This window comes from Phocoena phocoena, chromosome 15, assembly GCF_963924675.1.
Source record: "Phocoena phocoena chromosome 15, mPhoPho1.1, whole genome shotgun sequence".
Classification (NCBI taxonomy): Eukaryota; Metazoa; Chordata; class Mammalia; order Artiodactyla; family Phocoenidae; genus Phocoena; species Phocoena phocoena.
In genome coordinates, this window is record NC_089233.1 from 68961883 (window position 1) to 68989148 (window position 27266).

Genomic DNA, 27266 nt, shown 5'->3' on the forward strand with positions numbered 1-27266 from the left:
GCCCAGGGTCAAGCAGAACCGACCTCTCAGAGTTCTAGTGAGAAGTCCATGAGTTACCCATCAAAGTACCGGCACATAGTAAGGTCTCAATAAACGTTTACTATTATCATCAGAGAACAAGGCTGAGGTGGACCCAGAGGGCCTGCTTTGAATGTGCAGTGAGCAGTGGGGGGTCGGCATTCTCTCACTGGCCAGACCAGTACAGCCTCTCCCCGTGAGCAGAGCACCGCCCCCCAACCCTGCCAATGAATCAGAGCCATGAGAAGTGGACAGTCAGTAGGATCAGACTGGGATGGCCAAGTCCACTCCATCAGGGCTGCCCTGACCAGCAGCTCCAGGGATGCCTGAAATCCATTGGCTCTGACCTCCTCCTCTCCTTAGAACGTGCCTGGATGGGTCCTGCCAGCTCTGGACTCTGCCAGACCAAATCCCAGCCCCAGGACATCCCTTTTCTTTATGTTGTTGAATATATTTGGCCAGACAAGGAAAAGTCCACAGGGCATATTTAAAATGCTGTGTGTGTGTGTGTGTGTGTGTGTGTGTGTGTGTATTTGGGGTTGTATCAGTTTCCTGTTGCTAACTATAACAACTTAACCACTTGAACAATACATAGCACCTTAATCCTGCAAGTCAGACGTGGACTAAAATCAAGGTGTCAACAGAACCCTGCTCCTCCTGGAGGCTCTAGGGTAGAATCCCTTCCTTGCCTCTTTCAGCCTCTAGTAGCATCTTGCATTCCATGGCTCATAGCCCTCATCCATCTTTAAGCCAGCAACTGTATCACACGGTTTTGCTTCCTGTCCTCACATCTTCTCTGACTTTGACCCTGCCTCCCTCTTATACGACCCTGTGATTTCACTAAGCTCACCTGGATAATCCCAGCTAATCTCCCAATCTCAAGACCCTTAACTTAATCACATCTGCAAAATCTCTTTTGCATGAGAGATAACATATTCACAGGTTTCGGGGTTTAGGACAGGGACATCTTGGTGGGGGACATTATTCTGCCTAGCCCAGGGGCCTAGTGTTGTACTCCTAGGATGCTGTGACTTCCCTGCTCTCTGTTCTACCCACTGGGGGAACTTTGGAACCAAGAAAGCAGCCCCTCTTCTCAGTCCAAAGAAATGTTCGTAAAATGTCCCATCAGAAGACAAAAGAAGTGAAGCAGCCCTTTGGATCCTTCTAGAGATTGGACAAGAAATTAAGCTCACCTCCCTGGGGTCCCAACATATACCTGTGATACCAGCAAAGGGTACAGCCAAGAGTAAGGGACAGTGGCCAGTATAAAGCTTCTCCCGCTGGGGAAAGCCAGGCCGGGACAGACTTCACCTCACTTCTGAGCTCACTTATGATTAGAAAGATCATTTCGTTACCAAATGAAATGGACAAAGAAGCAATGGCCCAGGGACCAATTTGAAAGCTGCCTTCCAGCTCGCAGAAAGTATAAACCAGACCCAAACAAAAAAAAAAACCCTAGAGTGCCCAGGGTCCCAGATGTGCGTTCCCCGCCCCTCCACCGCAATTTTATCTGACTTGCTGACTCTGGGTCTGGGCTCCGAGTCACGGAGACGGTGCAGGAAGGACGAGGCAGAGGTGCTCCGGAGACCTTCCAGCCCCAATCTGCACAAGTTGCCACAGCTTGGACCCATCAAGCATCCCTCCTGTAAAGATGGTTCTTTCAGCTGACAGTCATAAATCTCCTCTTGTTTTGTTGACAGCTTGATTGCTGCCTTTGCTTGCAGGAGACACACACATAGGAAGCAGTCAACCTTCACAGTCAGAAGGGGAAGTCGGTCAAATGCCAAGATCAGAACCTGGTCTGTTAATCCTCAGGCAGGAGTGTGGAGAGGAGACCCTGCCGGGACCGCGCAAACCCTGGGCACCACCAGGTGTCGTGCCTGGGAGGTGTCCTGTCTCTACCCGGAGACTTTGCTCTTTTCTGCTCCTAATAGACTTGGCTGGTCCTAGCATTTAACTCTCAAAGGCAACCTTGTTACTCTCATGTCCATGTTCCCGAGGTGGCCACCTCACCATATTCCTCAAGAACTGACAATTCAAGAGTAAAAAGGTAAAAAGAAAAAAAAAAAAGAAAGAAACAATTAGAAAGGTAAAGAAATAGGGACAGAGGGGAAATGGGAGAAGGAACGCTGAGAGCAGCCAGTGGTGAGATTAGTGCAGACAGCAGAGCTCAGAGTCCTAGGCACAGATATGACTCAGCTTCTTAGTAACCACTGTGAAAAGGGAAACAAGGTCCATCATGTGTCATAAGGCCTGTCAGCTAAAAGCAAAGTCATTTCCCCCCCACAGAAAATGCCTAATCTTAGTACTAAGATGTGGAAGAAATTTATTCTGAGGTTCCCATGGAGAGGCCACCACAGACAGAATGAAGGAATACTGTCCTCATCAAGACCCTGACCGTAAATCCAGCAACCAGTTTCCTAGGGCTGTTTCTTATAACCCTTCTTGATGAAGGCCCAGAGTATAAGGCTGAAGGCCTACAAAACACCTGTTCAGATAAGGGTTACCAAGCATAAAGAGTTAAGTGATGGAAGTGGTCCATTATGAGTTGTGTGTGTTTGACAGATGTGTACATTTTTGCCTCTGTGCTTCCTGCAAGTCGGCAGCTGGACCCAGAGGCTTGATCAGGTTTGAGTTCAATCCCTTTAAGCTAGATTCTCAATGGGTTTGTGAAACGCTAAACACCGGTGAGTATGAACTATCAACAAACACACACAGAAATATGGATGAATTTCACCAACACAACCTTGAGCAAACGAAACCAGACACCAAAATGTGTACACGGTATAATTTCAAATACAGTTGACCCTTGAACAACGCAGGGGTTAGGGACGCCAAGCCCCAGGCAGTCAAAAATCCTTGTACTGCTGTCTCTGTCTAGAAGACAAAAGAATTGATAAAGGACTCACTCAAGGGCAGGAAACTGAAAGAGTTTAGATAGAATCAGGACTCAAGCCCAGGAAACTGAAAGAGTTTAGATAGAATCAGGACTCAAGCCCTCGTTTTATTATTCCACGTACTGTGATCTCTAATCGAACACAAACTTTTCCCCCCACTTCATTAATTTAAAGATCTGTAAAGTGAAAATACAGGTACCATATTTATTGAAAAAAATTCACATATATGTGGACCCGAGCGGTTCAGACCTGTGTTGTTCAAGGGTCAACTGTATATAGAAGTATAAATGCAGATAAAACGAATATATGCTGCTGAGTGTCAGGGTAATGGTTAACTCTGGGAGGTTGTGGGGAAGTCCCCGGCTGTCCAATGGTTAAGACTCCACGCTTTCACTGTCTTGGGCTCGGGTTTAATCCCTGGTCGGGGTGCTAAGATGCTACAAGTTGCGTGGCACAGCCAGAAACAAACAAACAAACAAACCTTGAGAGGCTGTGGTGTGTGGAAGGGCAAGAGGGCTTCTGGGATGCTGGCAATGAGTGTTGATTACATGGATATGTTTCGTCTGTGAAAAATTCTTGTGGTATGGGCACTTTTCTCAATGTATGTTACACTTCAATAAAAAGTTTTTAGGTGGTATCAGGTCATCATCGTATGAATTTTAAATTGGGGGGGTGGGCAGGGATTCAGGCTGTGACCACAGTTAGAACTCATTCCAGGACTGGAATGTGGGCTCAGCTGGGATAAGTGTCACTGTGGGCACAGAGTCAATACCCAGCTGTGGCTAGATCAGGACTGATCCTGGCATGAGGGCTCAGTCCCTCAGTCTTCAGCTTGACCACTGCCTTTCCAGGGTCTGACCACTTGATGTCTCCACTCAACAAATTGCTAAGTGAGGAGAAGGTTGGACGGAGTCGTTTGGACCCATAACGTCCCTGAGCTGGATTTAGGACGGGAATGACTAGAAAATGTCAGAGGATGAATCCGAGTGGACCAGAGCTGGCTCATCTGGGGCTGAGGGACAGCCCCTGTGGAACAGTGGGCAGCAGAGGGGACCGCAGAGGCAAGGCCAGCTCAGAAGCCCCCAGCTTTTTCCCCTATTCAGTCAGTATTATTTCCTTCCTTCCTTCCTTCCTACCTTTCTTCCATGTTTAATGGGCTCCTGCTCTGGACCAGGCACTGAGGATTCAAGAGGGGCAGATGGGCCACAGTCCCTGTCTTCACGGAGCTCACATTACCCTCACACCTCCTCTCTCCCTGCCCAGCATCCACTGCTTCCACTAAGCCCAGAAGAACTGCTGATATTAGAATCTACCTCCCAACCAGCTCCTCAGCCAGGACCCCCCTTCTTGTTTGTCTGTCTTTCCCACCAGGATGGATATCCAAAGGGCAGGGGCCTCATCTGTCTTCCAGACCCTCGTGTTCTCTGGTTCTGGCCCAGAGTAGATGACCAATAAATATTTGTTGAATGGAAGTGGGAGAGCAACGAGGTCGTCACATCATCCCTTCAGAACCGAGCAGAGCAGGGGTGCTTTCTCTGAGTCTGGGGCATGAGGCTCCCCGACCTTGCAATTCTGGAAGAAGTCTCTGACAAGACTTTCTGTGGGGTGGACGTGGGCATGTGAGTAGGTCTGAGAGCTGGAGGTTTCAGGGCCAGGAGGGCTGCAGGGGAAGAGAGAACCAGAACGGTGCTGTCAGTCCAGCTCCCGGAGGCGGGTGCAGTCCCATTTCCCCTTTTTCAAAAGCAAACACAGGGGGAAGGAAGGGGCCGGCTTCCACACCACCCTTTGATAGGCCCAGGTACCTGGCTACAGGAGCAGGATATATGAGCCAGCAGAGATTAAGTAGGAATCAGCTGGAGGTGCACCCTGCCTGCCTCCATCTCCACGCAGTACCCCAGCCACCTCCACCCAGCCTTGGCAGAGGATGAAGGGTAAGAGGACCAGCTGAGTCGGGACCTGCTAGGGTCCTGAGAAAGAGACTTGGGGAATGAGGCAGGGCATAACTTTGGGGAAGCAGGCTGGAGGGAAAGGGATGAAGAGTAGGAGTTGCAAGCAGATGCTCCCTGGAAGAGGGAGGAGGCTGCGGGAGATTGAGACACAGACTTGGATGTTCACGTGGATCTGGACAGTTCCCCTGGACCTTCAGAGAACCAGTTTTGGACCATTTCCCACAGCATCAGAGATGGGGGTATCAGGATGGGACCTTTAGCACCAGGGTCTACTGCCCCACACACATCCAAATAACATTTCCATGTTGGCTGCTCCATTGGAGACTAGAGTAGATCAGCACTGTCCAATAGAACTTTCTGCAATGAAGGAAATGTTCTATAGGTTCTCTAGGCTTTCCAAGATGGCAGCCACTACAACATGGCAGCAGTTACCATGTTGTGCTGCATAGCTCCAGGCTCACATGGGAGGTGAACAAAGCCACTTCCCACTATTTCTTTTCTCCCCTCCCTCTCATTCTATTCTCTCACATCCTATTCTTACGCCTCAAGCTATCAGTCAATAACGACGTCGTAATGCGTATGAGTTTCACAGGCCATAAACTCGTGTAAAGCAAATATATAAAATAATTTATTTTTCTATCATTGAGTATAACATCTGTCTCAAATACCCATCCTGTAGCAGAGATTTACTCTCAATAAATTCAGGTTAAATGCAGTCCAGTGAAGATTTCCTCCTTCTTTTCCCACAGAATACATCTAAGTCCATATCCTATTCATTTAATCTTTTCTTTTATCTCCAAACTTCATCTCTGGATTCTACTATTTCTACCCCTCCTGCAGGGGCAAGTGAAGCAGGCATAGAATCCCTTCTCAAAGACTCATCCCAGCATCTAATGCCACTGTCCCCCCGCCCACATACTCCTGTACTTCCCACCCTTTGTTAACATTTATTGAACACCTCCTATGTACCAGGCATATTTTTTAAATAATTTTTTAAATTTTTATTTATTTTTTGGCCTCGTCGGGTCTTTGTTGCGGTGTGCGGGCTTCTCGTTGAGGTGGCTTGTCTTGTTGCGGAGCATGGGCTTCATTAGTTGCAGCATGCAGCCTCAGTAGTTGCGGCATGCGGTCTCTAGAACGCAGGCTCAGTAGTTGTGGCGCATGCATGGACTTTGTTACTCTGCAGCATGTGGGATCTTCCCGGACCAGGGCTTGAACCCGTGTCCCCTGCACTGGCAGGCTGATTCCTAACCACTGCACCACCAGGGAAGCCCCCTATTCTAAGCACTTTAAAACCATTCACCCGTTTAGTCTTCCCAATAACTCTCTGAGGCAAATACTGTTAATATTCTCATTTTGCAGATTAGAAACAGAGGCACAGAGAGGTCCTCTGAAAAAGCTCACACAGAAATTATTCTTGGGCTAGGACTTCAAAAACCAGTATTACATATGCATCACCCAGCAATCCTACTTCTAAGAACCCATCCCAAAAATAGGCTGCCAAAATCCTGAGAGTAATTATGCACAAGACCTTCTGTTATCATACTCTTTGTAACAGCAAATGGCTAGAAGCTATCCAAACGTCCATCAACAGGGAATCAAATGAATAAAGCATGGTACTTTACATGATAGAGTACTATGCAGCTGTGAAAATGGAACAAGTGCTATCTCTACACATTTTTTTTTTTTTTTTTTTTTTTTTATGCGTTACGCGGGCCTCTCACTGTTGTGGCCTCTCCCGTTGCGGAGGACAGGCTCCGGACGCGCAGGCTCAGCGGCCATGGCTCACGGGCCCAGCCGCTCCGCGGCATGTGGGATCTTCCCAGACCGGGGCACGAACCCGTGTCCCCTGCATCGGCAGGCGGACTCTCAACCACTGCGCCACCAGGGAAGCCCTCTACACATTTTAATAGGGTGAATTTCAGAATATATCATTAAAGACATGCAGACATATTGTTAAAGACAGCAAAAAGCTCAGAACATATATACTGAAAGAAACGTATATGGTATGCTACCAGTTGTGTAAGAAAGAGGGGATATAAATATATACACATATATATGCTTATACTTTTTAAAATTAAAGAGCAGGGAATTCCCTGGCAGTCCAGTGGTTAGGACTCTGTGCTTTCACTGCTGTGGGCCCTGGTTCAATCCCTGGTTGGGGAACTAAGATCCCGCAAGCCATGTGGTGCAGCCAAAATAATTAATTAATTAATTAAAATAATAAAATTAAGGAAGAAAAAAACTTTAAAAAATTATTACCTCTAGGAAGAAATGTATATGGTATGCTACCAGTTATGTAAGAAAGAGGGGAGATAAATATATGTACACATACATATATGCTTATACTTTTTAAAATTAAAGAAGGAAACAAAACAATTTTTAAAAATGATTACCTATGGGAGAGGGAGAGACCAGAGAGAAGGGAACAGGTATAGAATCTAGACTTACCTGAATATACTTTATTTTGAAGATTTGGCTGTGGAACGGTATCATTGTTCTACATAATTATTAAAGCAAAATTGAATTTCAAATAAAGTAATCCCTAAAACCTGGAAATAAAATGAAAGAAATGCATCAAACTAGAAATTAAATTGGTAGTGTAACCACTCAGAGAAGAATTATTTCAACTAATTTTGATACAGTAATCTGTGCATTCTTAGATTGTACATAAATCTAGTGTTACTGCTATTAGAAACCAACTCTCTCAGCATAAGAGAAAAAAGATACAAATATAAAATCAAAAAAGTTAAGCAAAATCTCTATAATCTGGCACTTCCTTGGTGGCGCAGTGGTTAAGAATCTGTCTGCCAATGCAGGGGACACGGGTTCAAGCCCTGGTCCGGGAATATCCCACATGCCCCAGAGCAACTAAGCCCGTGCACCACAACTACTGAGGCTGCGCTCTATAGCCCGCGAGCCACAACAACTGAGCCCGCATGCCTAGAGCCCGTGCGCCACAACAAGAGAAGCCACCGCAGTGAGAAGCCCGTGCACTGCAAAGAAGAGTAGCCCCCACTCACCACAACTAGAGGAAGCCCGCGCACAGCAATGAAGACCCAACGCGACCAAAAAAAAATCTCTGTAATCTAAATTAAATTTTAAATTATCAGTGTGAACTCAAGACCTCTTAAAATTTTTTATCTCTATCCACTGAAAAGACCTGGAAACAATTACCAATGCAGTAGCTATGAGCACCCCTAGAGAAAAGATTGTGAAAGATCTAAACATCATTTCCCAAGAACCAGGGGTACTTGAGAAATGGCCAATTCAAGGTCTGGGGCAAAAAAATGTACAAGATGAACTTGGAACATCTTGTCATTCTAGAAAGCAAGTAAACTACAAGGTTATGTGAAAAGGACTCAGAAGTCAATCTGAAGAGGCTCTAGCTGGCCAAAGATGAGACACTTTGAGCATCGATAAGGCTTAAAATCAAACAGGCTTAAAATCCATATGTTCATAATGATACTCAAAAAAAGAAGAAGAAGAAGAAAAAGAAAATCTCATTGCATTCCCTTTGAGCATGTTAGGGAAGCAACTCAACATTTTGGAAATTGATAAATAAAGGGAAAGAATCAAGCATTTTTTTCCTACTTTTCCTGTATGAACTGAATCTCATTGTAACCAGCTAATTGACTAGAGGAAATTTCCCTTGATAGACATATTTCTCCTAATAAGTGAAAAAAAATTTAAGAACTAGAATTTTGCATTTTGGGTTTTGCAACCTTTAACAAAACAATGGGTTTAGGCCATGATCATTAATGACTAGGAATTTCACTAAAAGAGAGACAAATGCATACAACTTCCTAGTGGAGGTGTACAACATCACCTGTGAAGTATTCTTGCTAAAAAACCGTTTAACCTGACTCTACTAAGATACTAGTCACATGAAATAAAGGGCTCAGCAGATATGTGAAACAATACCACAGGGATGCAATCAGCCAAATCTGGACTGTAGGAAACTCTACAAGACAAATACCACATTTCTTCAATAAATAAATTGAAGGTAGAAAAAGGGGGAAATCTCTCCAAGTCCTGTCTATTCCACCTCCCACACTTATAAAAAAAGAGAGAGATGGTGGAAGAACCTATATATTAAAAGAGACTTAAGAGATATATCAATCAAGGCAATATGTAGACCTTGTTTGGATCTTGATTCAAACACATGATACATTTTAAAATTAGACAACAATTGGGCATTTTGAACCCCGATGGGATATTTGACAAGATTATGAATTCGTTGTTGACTTTGCAGGTGTAATAATGATATTGTGGTTACATGTTGAAAGTTCTTATCTTTTAAAGAGACACGGGGAAATGTTTACAGATGAAATGATATGATGTGTGTTATTTGCATCAAACTCATACAATGGGAGGGGGGGTTCCCTGGTGGCACAGTGGTTAAGAATCTGTCTGCCAATGCAGGGGACATGGGTTCGAGCCCTGGCCCGGGAAGATCCCACATGCCACAGAGTAACTAAGCCTGTGTGCCACAACTACTGAGCCCAGGTGACACAACTACTGAAGCCCGCACATCTAGAGCCCTAGAGAAAGCCTGCACCCAGCAGCGAAGACCCAACGCAGCCAAAAATAAGTAAGTAAATAAACAAACAAATAAATAAACTCATACAATGGAGGAGGGGGTAGATGGGCACATAGTTAAGTTCATCCATGAGTTAATAACTGTTGAAGCTAGTTGATGGGTATGTGGAGGCTCATTATATTATTCTCTCTGTTTTTGTATACACTTACAATTTTTTATTATAAAAAATCTTTAAATAAAAAATTTAAGGGAAAAATCTCACAATGACTGCTTTCAATTTTTTCTGCATTTCTGCTATAAAAACCACCTCTGAGGCCAAAGGTACTAGTCTGAACCTGAAAAGATGATGGGATACAAGGCTGTACAAAAAAAACTTACATCAATTAATACTTCAAACTATTTTTTAAATTGAGGTGAAGTTCACGTAATATAAAATGAGCTACTTTAAAATATACAGTTCACTGGCATTTAGTACATTCACCATGCTTTACAATCACCATCTCTGTCAAGTTCCAAAACATTTGCATCCCTCCCAAAAGGAAACCCCATACTCATTAAACAGTCATTCCTCATCCCCCAGCCCCTGGCCACCACCTGTCCGCTTTCAGTCTCTATGGATTTACCTATTCTGGATATTTCATATAAATGAGATCAGAGACTATGTGACCTTTTATTTCAAACTATGTTCAACCACACATGTACTAAGCTCTATGATGTACCAGGCACGAGTTCAGCACTAGAGATAAGATGGTGAAGACAGGAATACGATCCAGACCTTCCTGGGGCTTCAGAGACCATTATGCAAATGAATACAAACAATTAACTAATTACAGGAGGATTTATTTTTATAAATTTATTTATTTTATTTATTTACTTTTGGTTGCCTTGGGTCTTTGTTGCTGTGCGCGGGCTTTCTCTAGTTGCGTTGAGCGGGGACTGCTCTTTGTTGAGGTGCACCGGCTTCTGATTGCCGTGGCTTCTCTTGCTGCGGAGCACAGGCTCCAGGCACGTGGGCTTCAGTAGTTACGGCACGCAGCCAAAAGTAGAGTTGTGGCTTGTGGGCTCTAGAGCACAGGCTCAGTAGTTGTGGCTCAAGGGCTTAGTTGCTCCACGGCTTAGTTGCTCCGTGGCATGTGGGATCTTCCCAGACCAGGGCTTGAACCCGTGTCCCCTGCATTGGCAGGCAGATTCTTAACCACTGCGCCACTAGGGAAGTCCCAACTACCTAATTACAAATGTGCAAATGCTGCAGAGTTGAAGAACTGAAGAACAGAATCTACAGGAAAGGTAAAACAAAGGGGGGGGGGTGCAGATTTAATCTGCTGAATGAGGGAAGGCTTCTCTGAAGAGGTGACATTTAAACTGAGCCCTAGGGACTTCCCTGGCGGTCCAATGGTTAGGACTTGGCACTTTCACTGCTGAGAGCCTGGGTTCAATCCCTGGTCAGGTAACTAAGACTCCACAAGCCGCTTGGCACGGCAAAAAAAAAAAAAAAGTTAATTAAAAAAAAAAAAACTGAGCCCTAAAGAATGACTAGCAGGGAGCCAGGGGGAGGAAGGACAGACAAACCTTCCTGGCCAGGTCGGAGGGCAGGCACTGGAAGCTCTAAACAGAGTCATGAAATTTGATTTGTTTGTTTTTGTTTTTGTTGGATTTTTTATTAACTGAAGTCCATAGTTGACATTAGGGCTCACTCTTTGTGTTGTATAGTTCGTTGGGTTTTGACAAATGTCTAGCGACGAGAGTTCACCATTATAGTATCATACAGAATAGTTTCACTGCCCTAAAGATATCCTGTGCTTGACCTATTCTTTCCTCTCCTATTCCTCCCCGCCCCCAATTGATCTTTATACCCCCCTACGGTTTTGCCTTTTCCAGAAGTTCATATTGTTGGAATCATATAGTATGTAGCCTCTTCAGACTGGCTTCTTTCACTTAGCAATATGCATTTAAGGTTCTTCCGTGTTTTTTTGTGGCTTGATAGGTCATTCTTTTGTGTGTGGAGGGGGGGAGTAAAATATACGTAACATAAGATTTACCATTTTAAGCATTTCTAAGTATACGGTTCAGTGGAATTAAGTATGTTCACATTGCTGTGCAACCATCATCACCATCCAACCCAAAACTTAGCTCCTTTGTTATTGCTGAATAATATTCCACTGTATGGATGGACCACAGTTTGTTTATCCAATCACTTACAGAGAGATGATTTGTTTTTAAGTAAGACCACTGACTTCCATGTAGAGGACTGATTGGAGAAGGACTAAGAATGCAGGCAGGGAAGCTGGGGAGGTAGCTGAAGGTGTAGTCCAAGCAAGAGATGACAGTGGCTTCAACTGGGGTGATCTCAGCAGAGGTGGAGAGAAGTGGACAAATATGAGATGATGAGATGGTGAAATTGTCAGGACTTGAGGATAGATTAGATGTGGGGGTTCTGGGAGAGGGAAGAGTTAAGGATGAGGTCCAGCCTTGCAGCTTGGGGGACTGGTAGGTAGGTGGTGGTGTCAATGACTGAGATGAGGAAATGAAAAAGGAAGGATGTATTTGGGAGAAGACCACAGGTTCAGCCTTGGATCTGATGTTTTGGATTTAAAGTATCTGAGAGACGTCCAAGTGGAAATGTGAAGTGACCCATTGATTTATGGGGCTCAGACCCCTTTCCCCGTTCTTATCAAACAATCTATCCCACTGGTCCTAATTCTATTCCTGAACAGGCCAAGTTTCCTCCAGCCTCAGGACCATGGCATTGCTGTTCCCTTTGCCCAGAATACTTCCCCTGAGATGGCCACATAGCTAGTTCCTTCTTAACACTCAGATCGCACGTCAAATAGCATCTAATCAGAGAATCCTTCCTTGGACCCAAGCTAAAGTCAGCATAAGGAGTGAGTTAAGAGATCCACATGGGCCAGATTTTGCTGTAACGATGCTGCATAAAAAACAGTTTCCTGGGCTTCCCTGGTGGCGCAGTGGTTGAGAGTCTGCCTGCCGATGCAGGGGACACGGGTTCGTGCCGCAGTCCGGGAAGATCCCACATGCCGCAGAGCGGCTGGGCCCGTGAGCCATGGCCGCTGAGCCTGCGCGTCCGGAGCCTGTGCTCCGCAACGGGAGAGGCCACAACAGTGAGAGGCCCGCTTACTGCAAAAAAAAACAAAACGAAAAAACAATTTCCTTCTTGTGGTGTTGATTTTGAAATGTAGAGAAATATCGAATTAGTATGTTGTGTAACAGGAACTGACATAGTGTTGTAGGTCAATTATACTTCAAAAACAAACAGACCTGGCAATCCCACTTCCAGGCATATACTCAGAGAAAACCATAATTCAAAAAGACACATGCACCCCAATGTTCATTGCAGCACTATTTACAATAGCCAGGACATGGAAGCAACCTAAATGCCCATCAACAGGGGACTGGATAAAGAAGATGTGGTACATATATACAATGGAACATTACTCAGCCATAAAAAGGAACAAAATTAGGTCATCTGTAGAGACATGGATGGACCTAGAGACTGTCATACTGAGTGAAGTAAGTCAGAAAGAGAAAAACAAATATCGTATATTAATGCATATATGTAGAATCTAGAAAAATGGTATAGATGATCTTATCTGCAAAGCAGAAATAGAGACACAAAGATAGAGAACAAACGTATGGATACCAAGGAGGAAAGGGGGAGGTCATGAATTGGGAGATTGGGCTTGACACATAAACACTGTTGATACTATGTATAAAATAGGTAACTAATGAGAACCTACTATACAGTACAGGGAACGCTACTCATGGCTCTGTGGTGACCTAAATGGGAAGGAAATCCAAAAAAGAGGGGATATATGTATACGTCTAGCTGATTTACTTTGCTGTACAGTAAAAATTAACACAACATTGTAAAGCAACTATACTCCAATAAAAGTTAATTTAAAAACAAAAGCAAACAAACAAACAAATTCATAGAAAAAGAGATCAGATTCGTGGTTACCAGAGGCGGGGGTGAGGGAATTGGATGAAGGCTGTCAAAAGGTACAAACTCCCAGTTACAAGATAAATGAGTACTAGGGATGTCATGTACAACATGATAAATATAATGAACACTGCTGTATGTTATACATGAAAGCTGTTAAGAGAGTAAATCCCAAGCGTTCTCATCATAAGGAAAAATGTTTTTTTCTACTTCTTTAATTTTGCATCTATATGAGATGCTGGATGTTCACTAAACTTGCTGTGGTCATCATTTCGTGATGTATGTACGTCAAATCATTATATTATTCACAAACTTATACAGTGCTGTATGTCAATTATATCTCAATAAAGCTAGAAGAAGGAAAAAAAAAAACAGCTTCCACAAACTGAGTGCTTACAAAAGTAAACATTTATTTCTCACCCAGGGGTCTGCGGGTCAGCTGGGGTTCATCAGGGCTTTCCTGGGCTGGGCTCCAGGCTGTGGGGTGAGTGCAGAGCTGCCCTATGTATTTTCTCACTCTGAGTCCAGCCTAAAGCAGCCCCCACTGTGTGGGACTCACGGTTCTCATGACCGATGACAGCTGCTCAAGAGGGGGGAATGGACACACTGGGTATCTTGGAGCTGGCCCCTGTCACTTCCACACATATACTTTTGGCCAAAGCAAGTCACATGGCTAATTTCAATATCAAGAGAGTGAGGAATTGTATTCCTCCCATGGTGAGGAGGGCTGGGGGAAGTAAATATCTGCTGAGCAATAATACAATCTACCACCAGACCCAACTCTTTTCTTCCTAGATGGCCATGTTCATTGAGTAATCTTCCCACGCTCTTACAAAATACCATCTTCTATGAATGAATGGATGGATGGATGGTGGAATGTGCCTTTCAAGGCAGGAAGATTCTCCTCACTCTTCAGATGAGAAACCTGGGGCTCAGAGAAGAGAAGCAGCTTGCCCAAGATCATAGAAACCACACATGGCCAGCCCACCCTGACTGGCACCTTCAGCTCAGTTCCCTAGACACGGTGAATGAGTGAGGGGGGAAAATGCTATTCTCTGGGCAGCAGGGCCACAGCTCCCATTCTGCCCTCTCACTAAGGCTTGGCGGACTTGCACATGATCGAGGACAAGTACACAATGGGGTCTCCTTGCTGAAATTCAATCTCAGGTCTCACTCCAAAGCCAGGTGGGACCTTGATTCATCATTTCAGGGTCTCAGAGTCCTTAAGGCTAAGTGTATGCTGGGGGAATGAGTCATCGGTGGCTTTAACTGCTGATTAAGTGTTCCGTGAAATTCTGCATCCCATCCCAACAATGCCCACCCTTAAGGTACAGACAGTCATCTGGATTTCTGAGGGGGCCCTGCAGTATCTACCACGGAGAGGGACGAACAGTGGCGCTCAAACGTTAGGCACAGGAAAAATCTGGAAGGGCATGTCTCAGATAAACAGTGGGTGCCTCAGAGAAACAGTGAGCACTTCTTTCGAAGCAGGATTACTCAGGACTTTGGCCCTCGGCTTTATATCTGTATGTAATGTTTGAACAGTTCACAATGAACATATAAGTTGCTCCTGCAATCAGAGAGGAAAAAGCCGTCTGGAAATATTTTCAAGTTCATACCAGTGTGCAAAAAGCAACCCCTTTCAGGGTGGTTGGGAAATTCCCGAAAATTGTCCTTCAGAATCCTCCTCCCACACATTGTCAGAAGCCTGTTGTCAGAAACACTGAGTCAATTCCCAACCACTCCTGTAGTCAGCAAGCCAGCGAGTACCTACCACACACCAAGGGTTGAGTGAGACACCAGGTGGACGGGTGACAGGCTGGGGAACAGGTGGGGCCAGAGTCAGTGAGGTCTGCATCCATACACAGCTGACACAGATGGAACCGGCCCCTGGGACAGACACTGTGGTAAGTGATCCACATGGATTATCACGTTTAATCTGCACGACATGTCTATGCGGTCAGAGCTATTATTATCATGTTTTATAGCTGTGGAAGCTGCAGTGCAGAGAAGCGAAGGAACTTGCCCAAAGTCACATAACTAGCAGATGGCGGAACTGACATTCAATTCCAGAGTCTGTGCTCTTAACCGCTACCCCACATTGCCTCCCTGTAGGAACCTGCCTGAATTCCACAGGCAGGAAGTTGCAGAGTCAGAATTTAAACCAAGCAAGGTTCTTCAGCCTCCAAAGGACATTCTTTTCATTGATGAGGCGTCCTTCTCCCTTCCAGCCCTCCCCGTTTCTAGACCCACTGTCAACATGCTGGGTGACATGGGTTGCTTCCCTGAGCCTCAGTTTCCGTGGCTGAAAATGGCAAGAACATTGCTTACCCCAGGGAGCTGGAGAGGCATTTGTGGGAGAGGACACTTCCTCCCCTGGATCACACTAGGCTCTCGGTTTAGATACATCTGTGTTCTTCCTGCTTTCCAGGAGTTCAGTGCAGTTGGCCAAGTGGACACGGGAGCAAGCCCGTTCCATGAGCTCTATGGGTGAGAGGGGCACCAGGTGCTATGGGGCCAGAGGCTGGGCACTGGATGAAATGTCAAGGGTTACTACGCATCCAGAAAACTCAGCTGAGGGAAAAACTGAAATAAACAATCCCCCAGGAGGAGGGGAGTTTGGTTTGTCATCTTTCCTGTTTTCCCAGCCTGGCCCAGTCCCAAAACCTCTTAATCTTCTCAAGATTTTGGCCCTTCACCCCAGGAAGGAGCCGCCAGGAGGCCCACAGCAAGCCAAGTCTTGAAGGAAGTGATGTCTTCCGTGGGTCAAGAAAAGGGAAGAGGCTTTCTGGGAGCAAGGAGAAGGCAGGGACAGAACCAGGAAAGGTCCCTTCTTGAGCCAGTGGAAAAACTGAGGCTTAGAACAGGGCAAGTTTTCTTGGTTTGCTGGTGGCAGGGCTGGGGCAGGTAGCGTAGCTCTGGTCTGCTGGTACAAAGTCTTCTCCACCGCACAGTACCGACTGCTCTCTCCCTTCCTACTCTAGGATAGCCCAGGCAGGGGGAAGCTGCCTTCACTCCCCCTCCCCACAACTTTTTCCAGCAACATCTCCCCATCACTGCACTGGGGACTTTGAAGACAAAGATGGGTCCTGTGGGTACTGGAGGAGGAAGTAGTATCTGCAAAGAACTTGGTGTGTTTGACCATGTAGGAAATGGGACTTATAGACCTTCTGAAACAAAGAACCAGAACTACCTAAGCACCTACTATGAGCCCGTGTGGGGCCCAGCGCACTCAACGTGTCCCATCATCTATTCATTTTCCCTTACTCTGGGAAATAGATCAGGACCCCGCTGTGCATATGAGGCACCTGAGGGCCACAGGCGAGATGTTTCCTGCCGACTCTACCTCCACCCCCTAAATCTCTTTCAAGAACCAGAGCTGGCTGTTCACATCATCTTGGGCATCCCCATTTGTATACCCCACATTCTTCTCACCCTCAACTTGAACGATCCTAAACTCATCATCTTCCCTCCACAGCCTTCTGTTTGCCCATCACAACCTCACTATTCAAAACCCAGGGGACTTCCCTGGCAGTCCAGTGGTTAAGACTTGGCACTTCTACTTCAGGGGGCACGAGTTCAATCCCTGGTCGGGGAACTTAGATCCCACATGCTGCATGGCATGGCCAAAAAATGTAAAACTAAATAAAAATTAAAAACAAAATGGAATATCAACCTTGGCTCCATCCTCTCCCTTGTCCCATCTCCAAGTAGTAACCCTGACCAGTGGTCCCATCTCTGACTCTTTTGCCAGACACTGGATTTCCTTAATTTCAGGGTTCGCAGAGTAGTCCAAAGTTCTCGATGACTCCAACAACTCCTCGATAGATATTCTCCCTCTATTTTATCCCTACATCCATCTATGCCCCATGCAAACATCAGGGTCATCTTTTTAAAACGCAATTCTGCCTAGCTTCACCTGACTGAAAACCCTCCAGTGGTGTCTCATTCCTCCCAGCAGAAACCCCTTGCCCTGGCTTACCAGGCCCTCCAAATCTTGGCCCTGGCTGCCCTCTCTGGTCTCACATTGGGTCACTACCTACCCTCTGCCCCCCAAGCGTCAGACATCCCAGAATACTCACAGTTTGTCTTTCACTTCCAGACCTGGGCACCTACTATTTTCTCTGCCTTCCTCTGCCTAACTCCTTCTCATCTTTCACATGTCAGTTTAGTCACCACTTCCTGACCGGCCTCTCTTGAAGCTTTGTGAGCTGCCCCTTCAGTGAATTCCCAGAGTCCCCTGTACTTCCTCCGCTGGGCTACCCACCTGCTCCCTCTCCCATGTTCCTGTTTCAGCCAACAAAGCCTGCCCAACATCTCAGAATGTTGGAGCAACACCCTCCAATGGAAGCATAATGCATGCTTCATGCATAACTCTGCATTTTCTAAAAGGCACATTTTAAAAAGCAAAAAGAGGACTTCCCTGGTGGCGCAGTGGTTAAGAATCCGCCTGCCAGTGCAGGGGACACAGGTTTGAGCCTTGGTCTGGGAAGATCCCACATGCCGCAGAGCAACTAAGCCCGTGAGCCACAACTACTGAGCCTGCACTCTATAGCCCACGTGCCACTACTACTAAGCCTGCGAGCCACAACTACTGAGCCTGCATGCCTAGAGCCTGTGCTCTGCAACCAGAAGCCACCACAATGAGAAGCCTGCACACCGCAACAAAGAGTAGCCCCCGCTCGCTGCAACTAGAGAAAGCCTGCGTGCAGCAACGAAGACCCAATGCAGCCGAAAATTTAAAAATAAATAAATTTGTTAAAAAAAATTTTAATTTAAAAATAAATAAATAAAAAACTTACGGTCTTTAAAAACACAAAATATTTTTTAAAAAATAAAAATAGGGCTTCCCTGGTGGCACAGTGGTTGAGAGTCTGCCTGCTGATGCAGGGGACACGGGTTTGTGCCCCGGTCCGGGAAGTTCCCACATGCCGCCGAGCGGCTGGGCCCGTGAGCCATGGCCGCTGAGCCTGCACGTCCAGAGTCTGTGCTCTGCAACGGGAGAGGCCACAACAGTGAGAGGCCCGCGTATCGCAAAAAAACAAACAAAAAAATTAAATTAAAAAAGTTTTAATTTAAATAAAAATAAATAAATAAACAAAAAGAAACAGGTGAAGTTGATTTTAATAGTACATTGTAACCCAATATTTCAAAAATCGTATTATTTCAATATATAAGCCATATAAAAACCTTTGATTTTCTTCTTAGACTTTGAAATCTGGTGTGTGTTTTACCCTCACATCTCAATTTGGAAGAGCCACTTTTCAAGTGTTCAGTATCACCATGGGCTAGTACAGTTTGGGAGGATACTTTAAAGCTGCTTGGCCTGTGTCCTGTTCTGGGGACACTAATTCTGAGAAGTTCTCATAGGCATTCTGTAGAAAAAGGGATTCTAAGTCATATAAGTCTTCAAAACACTGACAAAGTGAAGCCCAGTTTTTATGCTTCCCATCTCCCAGAGTCTTAACTGTGCGAATGTAAGATGTGATACTAGAAACAGACCAGAGAGTCTGGAGCATTTGCCCAACTCCTTTGAGCTCAAAGCTCTATTTTGGTAAAGCATTTCTGGGGATTAGTGTTCAGTGGAATGTTCTTTAGTAATGCTGGTTTAGCCACATCCCTGAGTCAGTCAATCCCGGGATCCCCATGGGAAGAATTCAGGGTTCAGGAAGCCCCACCTCACGTGCCTTTGAGCCTGGAGCTCAGGGAACACCCAAAACCTGATTACTGAATTGACTAATTAACTAATTCTGGGAGGTTGCAGAGGGCAGGGCTAGAATCAGTAAGCAAAAATTGCAGCATATTTGAGCTCAAGCGAGAAAGCTTTTGGGGTTTTGTGTGTGTGTGTGTGTGTGTGTGTGTGTGTGTGTGTGTGAGTGTGTATGTTTTTAACAGCTTAAGGCTTACTTGCCAGATCTTCCTGGAAAATGCAGTAGATAGCCTTATAAGATGATGATTTCTCCATCTAGGGGTGATCAAGGCTGGAGTTCTGGGGTGGCGGGGAGCAGGGTCCTCCCCAGAGTCTCTAATTTCCCTCCTTCAGAACTAAACAAATAAAATAAAATCAAGAAGAAAGAAAGTAAAAAACTGCACTGACATAAGATCTTGAACTTTAGAGGAAGTGATCAGATGTGCATGCATGTTCTGGGCCCTTTATTAAGAACACACTTCGGGATTCTGGAGGGTTAGTTTACAGCTAAAGCCCCTTTGAGGCCACAGGTCTTTGGTTTAATTCAGATTTTTGATCCATTTTATACACGGTCAACATCTGGTCAATGACTAATTGAATCAGTCAATCAATCAAAATGTGTGTCTTGGGGGGTAGACCAGAGGATGGTCTGCTTCTCTTGAAATTGTTTCTGTGGGACAAAACCAGGCAAGACCAAGCCGTGCTGTTAGAAGTCATCAGGATAGTGGTTATGTTAGGGATAAGGAGAGGAAGAAAGCACACAGGGCAGGGGGTTTCAGGGTGCTGGAAAATTCTGTTTCTTGATTGGGTACAGGTTATTCAGATGGGTTAAGGTGGTGAAAATCCATCAAGCTGTATACTTTTGATCTGTACACTTTTCTGCATGTATGTCACACTTTGGCAAACAGTTTTATAAACTGCTTTTGTGATGATCTACTACTTTATCACACTAAGAGAAAAAGTGTGATTGTGATCAACCTAAATAAAATCATCAGGCCAGTCTGAGATTTGAGCTGAGGAGGAAGAGGTTAACCAACAGCCAGGTGTTTCTCATGTTGGCTCTGAGCAATAGTTTTGCTGGCTCAGGGGGCAGCTAAAGTTTAGCCAAGCTGCAGAGGGGCCCCAACCCTCCACAGACAGGCAGCAGATGGATTCAGACCAATCATGTTGGAGCCTCCAGGTGCCCATCAGTAGTATACCTGGAAGAACCTGGAAGAACCTGAAGAACCTGGAAGCTAGAGCCTTTAAAGGTTGGAGTCTGTGTCCCCAGGCCATGCATGAGGCCTGGCCCAAAGTAGGTGCTCAACTGGGTATCCCTTTCTTTATTCTTACCTGGATTTCAGGTATGGCATTTCCAGAAGTGCCAAGGCCTTCTGCCAGAAGGGGCTGGAGCGCCAGCAAGGATCACAGAGGCTGGCACAGCTGAGCTGAGAGTGGAAGGGGAAACGAAACCCTTGCATGGCTCACACGTGCTTAAGCAACTGCAAAGAAGCCACCTGTGGTCAGTTGAAGACATGGAAGGGGGAGAAGGAGGGGACTTCAGAGGAGTGGGGGAGGTGATGAAGACTGTGCCTTTCAGGTGACAGAGAGGGGGGAGGTGAAAAAAAAAAAACCCAGCAGTTGAGAATAACAGGCAACACACCATGGGGTGTAGCTGGGGGCAGAGGTAGGTCTCAGGCAGTGGAGATAAAGAAGGTCAAAGAAGACAGCTGTTTATAATAGGCAATACAACGTGGTACAGAGGAAAGGAAGCCTGGACTTAGAGCTGTGTGGTGTTGGCAAAACACATAACCACAGAGTTCTCTCATCTGTAGAAATGGGACAATAATAGTTCCTTCCTCTTGGGGTTGTTGAGAGCATGAAATCAGTTGATACGTGAAAAGGATTGTGCAAATCTTGTGGCTGCTGTTCATAATAATGGCATTGGTAATAATGTGGTAGGGAGACGCTTCTGATTCTGAAAGGAGACCAGGGAATTGACTTGGGAGCCAACAACAACCAGAAATCTAGCGGGGAAGAGAGAAGGAGAAGAGAGAGACCCTCTAGAGGAGGGGTTCTTAATTGGGGTGCATTTGAACTTCTATGAAAAATGCTCTATTTAAGAGTATATGTGAATGATTACATTAGAATGGATAAACAACAAGGTCCTACTGTATAGCACAGGGAACTATATCCAATCTCCTGGGATAAACCGTAATAGAAAAGAATATTAAAAAAGAATGTATATATGTGTATAACTGAATCACTTTGCTTCACAGCAGAAATTAGCACAACATTGTAAATCAGCTATACTTTAATTTAAAAATCAAAATGTTTCAAAAAAAAAAGAGTATATGTGTTTTTTGGAGGGAGAGGGCCCATAGCCCATATCAGTTTCTCAAAGGGGTCTAGGATCCCTCCAGCAGTTTAAGAATTACTGATCTAGAGAACTGAAGGCTCAAGAGAGAGAGGCAGATGAGAAAAGTGGGCCACCGTCATCCATGGATGGAGCGAGTCATCTTCATGACCTAAGACATGGGCTTAGGGGGTGCAGAAGAATCTAAATAGAAGACACAAAGGAGAGAGAGTTTGTTGGAATGAAGTCTCAGAGAACCAAGCCAACTCGCAGTGGGGATGGGGTTGGGGGGAGGGGTAACTCAGTTTTCACTGTGGCCCAGAGAAGGCTCGAAGACACTGTTGGCTGAGTGAGTGGATGGATGGGCAGGAACACAACCCAGCAGCTGAAGATTCAGGAAATTAGTGGGGCAGAATGCAGATGGGGGTGGGGGGTGGGCAAGATCCTGATTATAGATGTGAACTTAGGCCTTCTCGGTATGTAATTGGTCTGAAGATTAACCCTGACTGTGTGTCTGGGGAACTGTGGAGCGACTGAGTGGAGAAATTCTTTCCATTCACCTGGTGTGTGATGGGAAAAAACTGTCAGCCACTGTACACTGTTCTCCATCTGAAATACTCTGGCTCTCATGAAGAGTACTCTGCTAAGGAGAAGGACTCTTAACTACTGGCTCCATGGCTATTATAGGGATTCCCCCGGCCCCCAGAGTGGGGTGAGCAGAGACTTTGCTATCTGACAGTTGTGGGTTTGTATCCTGATTTGGCCATTTCATTCATTCATTCATAAAACAAATATTTCCTAAGCATCTACTGTGTGCTCAACTTTCTACCAGGAGCTTGATATGCAACAAGGAGTAAGAGATGACCCTTGGGTCAAAAGTCTTATATCTAGTTGGTGAAATGGACAATGACAGTGGAGAATGATAGGTGCTGGGGATATGCCCAGGTTGCTATGGGAACAGAGAGGAAAGACACTCATACTTCTCCAAGCTTCAGTTTCCTTATCTGCAAAATGGGAATCATGTTACTCACTACAGGGGGTTTCCTGGCACATTCCAGGTCCTCACTTGACACATGTAGGAGCTCACTGCAGCCCATGACTAATTAATTTTCTGTTTGTTTTTTTGTTGGTTTTTGTTTTGTTGTTTTCTGTGGTAGTTTTTCCTTAATATTATTTTTTAGCTATTGATAACATAGCATGGCAGAAAGATTACATCAGCAGTGTGGTATAATACAACTGTTTTCATCGAAGCCTTACACCTTACTATTCCCTAGGCTATTTGGAGTGTCCCTGCCCCTTGCACGAAACTACAGCTGTGATGCCTCTACTGCCATGACTAATTAATTTATTCAACAAATATTAATTAAGCACTCCATGAGTGCTGGGCACTGCTGTAGATACTAGAAATTTGGCATTAAACTAAACAGAGAAATAGAGTAGTCAGGAAAATTCTCACTGGAAAGGAGATACTGTAAGTATCTGAAAGCAATGAGAAAGTAGGCCATGGAGATATTTGGGGCAAGGATGTTCCAAGCAGAAAGATCTACAAATGTAAGGGTGCGAGGGGCGGAGGGTGAGTGGTAGGGAGGCCAGTGAGGCTAGGGAGAGGTGATGGAGGTGGGAAGCGCTAGCAGATGAGGTGGAGGGACCAGGGAGGGGGACAGGCAGGGGAAGGTCTTGGGGACCCTTGTAAGCACTTTGACTTTTATCCTGAGTGAGATGGGAGCCACTGGAGAGGTTTGAGCAGAGGAGTGACAGGATCTCACATTTTCAAAGGACCACTGTTTTTAAAAATCACTTGTTCTGAGGATGTCCTACAGGAAGACAAACACGGAAGCAGGGACACCAGTTAGGAGGCTCCCGCACTAAACCAGGTGGAGATGATGGAGGCTTGGACTAAAGTGGAAGCAGAGGCAATAGGGAGAAATGTTTAGCCTCTGGATGTTTAAGGTGGTGTCCACAGGATTTGCAGATGGATTGGATATGGGGGGTAGGTGAACAAGAGGAAGATCCAAGGACTCTGAGGCTTGGCCTGAGCCTTTGACTGTGATGGGGAAAACCAAGGGAGGGGCAGGTTTGGGAGGAAAGATGGAAGTTTGATTTGAGGTGTTGTGTTTAAGAAGCCCATTGGGGCTTCCCTGGTGGCGCAGTGGTTGAGAGTCCACCTGCAGATGCAGGGGACGCAGGTTCGTGCCCTGGTCCGGGAAGATCCCACATGCCGTGGAGCGGCTGAGCCCGTGAGCCATGGCCGCTGAGCCTGCGCGTCCGGAGCCTGTGCTCCGCAACGGGAGAGGCCACAACAGTGAGAGGCCTGCATACCACAAAAAAAGAAAAAAAAAAAAAAAGAAGCCCATTGGAGGGAATTCCCTGGTGGTCCAGTGGTTAGAACTCAGCGCTTTCACTGCCGAGGGTGCAGGTTCGATCCCTGGTCGGGGAATTAAGATCCCACAAGCCACAGGGAAAGAAAAAATAAAGAGAAGCCCATTGGAAATCCAGATAGGGCTATAGGGTAGGTAGCCGGATATACAAGTCTGAGGCTGGGGCAGGGCTGGGGGTGGGCAAAGTCCTGATTACAGATATGAACTTAGGACTTCTCAGTATGTAACTGGTATTTAAAGCCACAGGAGTGGATGAGATATGAAGAGGGAAGTTCTGAGGACTGAGCCTAGGGATTCTCTAACATCCAGCAATGATGGCCTCACCTACTTTTCCACAACAGTGAGAGGCCTGCGTACCGCAAAAAAAAAAATAATAATAAATAAATAAAATAAAATACATTGTGTTGCCATTTTCCCCCAAATAATAGAAGAGCCAAGCTCTCGGTCTGTAGGAAGATTTGGAGTCTTTAGCTTTCTGCCATCAAACCCTTCAGGCTGGGCTTCCAAGGAAGAGTCTGCCTGGCTTCCCAGCCCTGAGGGCTCTCTCATGAGGTTCCTAGACCACTGTCTCGTAACTTATGGTTTACTTGTCTAGCTCCTCTTCTGGACTGTGGATTTCTCCAAGTGGAGGCCCTGTCTAATTCATCACAGGACTACTACCAGGACCTGGCACCAAACAAGCATCAAGAAATGTTAGCGGAAATTAACCACATGGCAGAATCCAAGGAGGAACATCCATCCCCCAGGTTCTGGGTGTCTTTCGCTACATTGGTGTCTATTCTGCTGAACCCCTTCCCTAACACCTGCAGGTGAGTCCTGGAAAGGGAGAGATAGATCCTGCAGGGCTGCACTCTACCCTTTGGGAGAAGAATATTCTCGGGGGCCTGGATAAGCCATCCTCAAAAACAAGTTCTCTGAGTCAATCCTTAAGCGAGTTCTGGTGAGAAAGGGTCCAGAACCCTGGAGGGAAGGTTTAAGCAGCCTGTGGCCTCTGAGAAGCAAAAAAGGGGTATCTCCTCCAAAGGGACCTACCTCTTTATCTGACCCAGAATTCCTGGGATATCAACTCGATTGTGCCATCACTTTGTCCAAGGAATAGAATGATCCAAAAGGCCCTCTTCTGGACAAGTGTGTGTTGTCCATCATAAAACAAACGAACAAACAAAAACCCTCTTAATCCCAGGTTACTCTGGTTCCTGCACTGTGTTCCACCTCCTGCATATAGCTAAACCTCTTCAACAACTTGTCTAAACTGTTACCCTTTACTTCATCACTCAGGCCCATCCCTAAAATAAGGCTTTCCTTCCAGGCCCTCCTAAATGACCTCATCTAGACTAATCACTTCAGGTACCACTTCTAGTTCCTCTCCTGAGCTCCAAACCCATGTATCCAACTGCCTACTGGACATCTTGACCAGGCTATCCCACAGGCACTTCAAACTCGAATGTACAGAGCTGAATTCATCATCTTTCCCTCAAACCAGGTCATCCCGCAGTGTTCCCTGCCTTCGTGAACGGCATGCCCAGCCATATCCTCGAATCCTCCTCTCTCTCTTTCTCTGACATATATAATCAATCCCTGATACATCAACCCTCTGTCATGAGTATCCCTCAAAGGCAGATATACTCCTCTCCATCCTCATGGCTCTTCTGCTGATTGGGACCATCATCAACATCATTTTTGCCTAGATGTTGACATCAGCCTTCTTTTTTTTTTTGCGGTACGCGGCCTCTCACTGTTGTGGCCTCTCCCGTTGTGGAGCACAGGCTCCAGACACGCAGGCTCAGTGGCCATGGCTCACGGGCCCAGCCGCTCTGCGGCATATGGGATCCTCCTGGACCGGGATATGAACCCGTGTCCCCTGCATCGGCAGGCGGCCTCTCAACCACTGTGCCACCAGGGAAGCCCAACGTCAGCCTTCTTAACTGTGGCCTAACAAGTCTGCAGTCTTAACTATTTCAAAACCATTTTCTGTACTGTAGGTAGCATTTACGAAAATGCATGTGATTATGTTCCTCCATTGCTTACAACTCATCAGTGGCTCCCCATTGCTCTCAGGATAAATTGCAAACTTCTTAACCAACACAAAACACCCTGCATGAGTCGGGCCTTGCTTACCCCTTCAGCCTCATCTCTCACTACCCCTCCTCCCAGTCTACCCCTCAGCCACACTGAATTACCAGTAGTTCTCCAAACGAACCCTGCCCTGCCCAATTTCCAAGTCTTTATTCCATTTGTTCCCTGGGCCTCTAGTGATCATGTCCCTCACTTGTGTTCTCTATCTTCCCTAACTTTCACTGGCTAGCTTCTGTCCCCACCTCAGGGCAGGCCTCAAGTTTGAATGTTATTTCTACCGGGAAGCCTTTGCCTGGACTCTTCAATTCTGGCATGACAGCAACCTTAAAGGGTTCCTATAGCAAACATACTGCACATTATCCCCAAAGCATTTATCAGAGTAAGTGGCAATGACTTGTTCTCTTGTCTGTCCCACCTACCAGGCCTGAGCTCCTTAAGAGCAAGGACTTTGTCTGTCTGATTTGTGGCTGAATCCTTAGCACCAGGCATGGTACCTGGCTCACAGTTGTTGTGTATTTATGTGTTTGTGTGTATGTATGTGAGATGCAGGAAAGCCAGGGAAGGGGCAGATGCCATGAGAACCCGGGGGAAAGAGGGACGGATAATTACAGAAGTAGGTCTTGGCAGACTCCACAGAGACAATAGCCGCTAATGGGATGGGGAGGACAGGATCAATTCAAGAGGCTCCTAGGATTTGAGCCTGCATGAATGGGAGGGAGATGTGCAGAGCTATTCACCAATCAGGGACCATAGAAAGGAAAGGTAAACCCAGGGGAAAAGTTGAACTCAGGAGCAGAGGACTATTGGAGACCATCAGGGGGACACATGCAGTAGGCAGCTACAGATATTTCTGTAGCTCCAAAAAGAAGTCAAGGCTAGAGATACCCATTTGAGAAACTATCTATAGGAGTCAATATAGAGTCGGTAAAGCTTCCAGGAGGAGAGTGGATAGAGAGAAAAGAAGGTTGAGGACAGAAGTTTGGGAATGCTTACATTGTCACGGGAGAAGAGGAGGCAGAAATATGGCATTTGCAGAGATAGAAGGAAAACCAAGAGAATTCATGGTCACTGGAGCCAAACGGAAAGGACCCAAAGAATGTGCCCAGCATCACTGAGTGCTGCAAGAAGTTGGAGGAGAATAAGCCTAATCTATTTGCAAACTAGAAAGTCTCTGATTAGAATGGAAGTCAGATCAACAGTGTTTAAGGGGTTGGATAATAAAACAGAAAAGGCAGCAAGCATGCACTATCCTTTCCAAATATTTCAAACATGCCAAGGGAAACAGTGACCTAAGGACCTTGGAAGGCAGTACAGGGATTCAGAGACTGGGCTCCATAGTCAGACTGCTTGGGTCCAAATCATAACCCCACCATTCCACAGCTGTGTGACTAAGTTAAACTTACTCTATCTTCCTAAGCCTCAG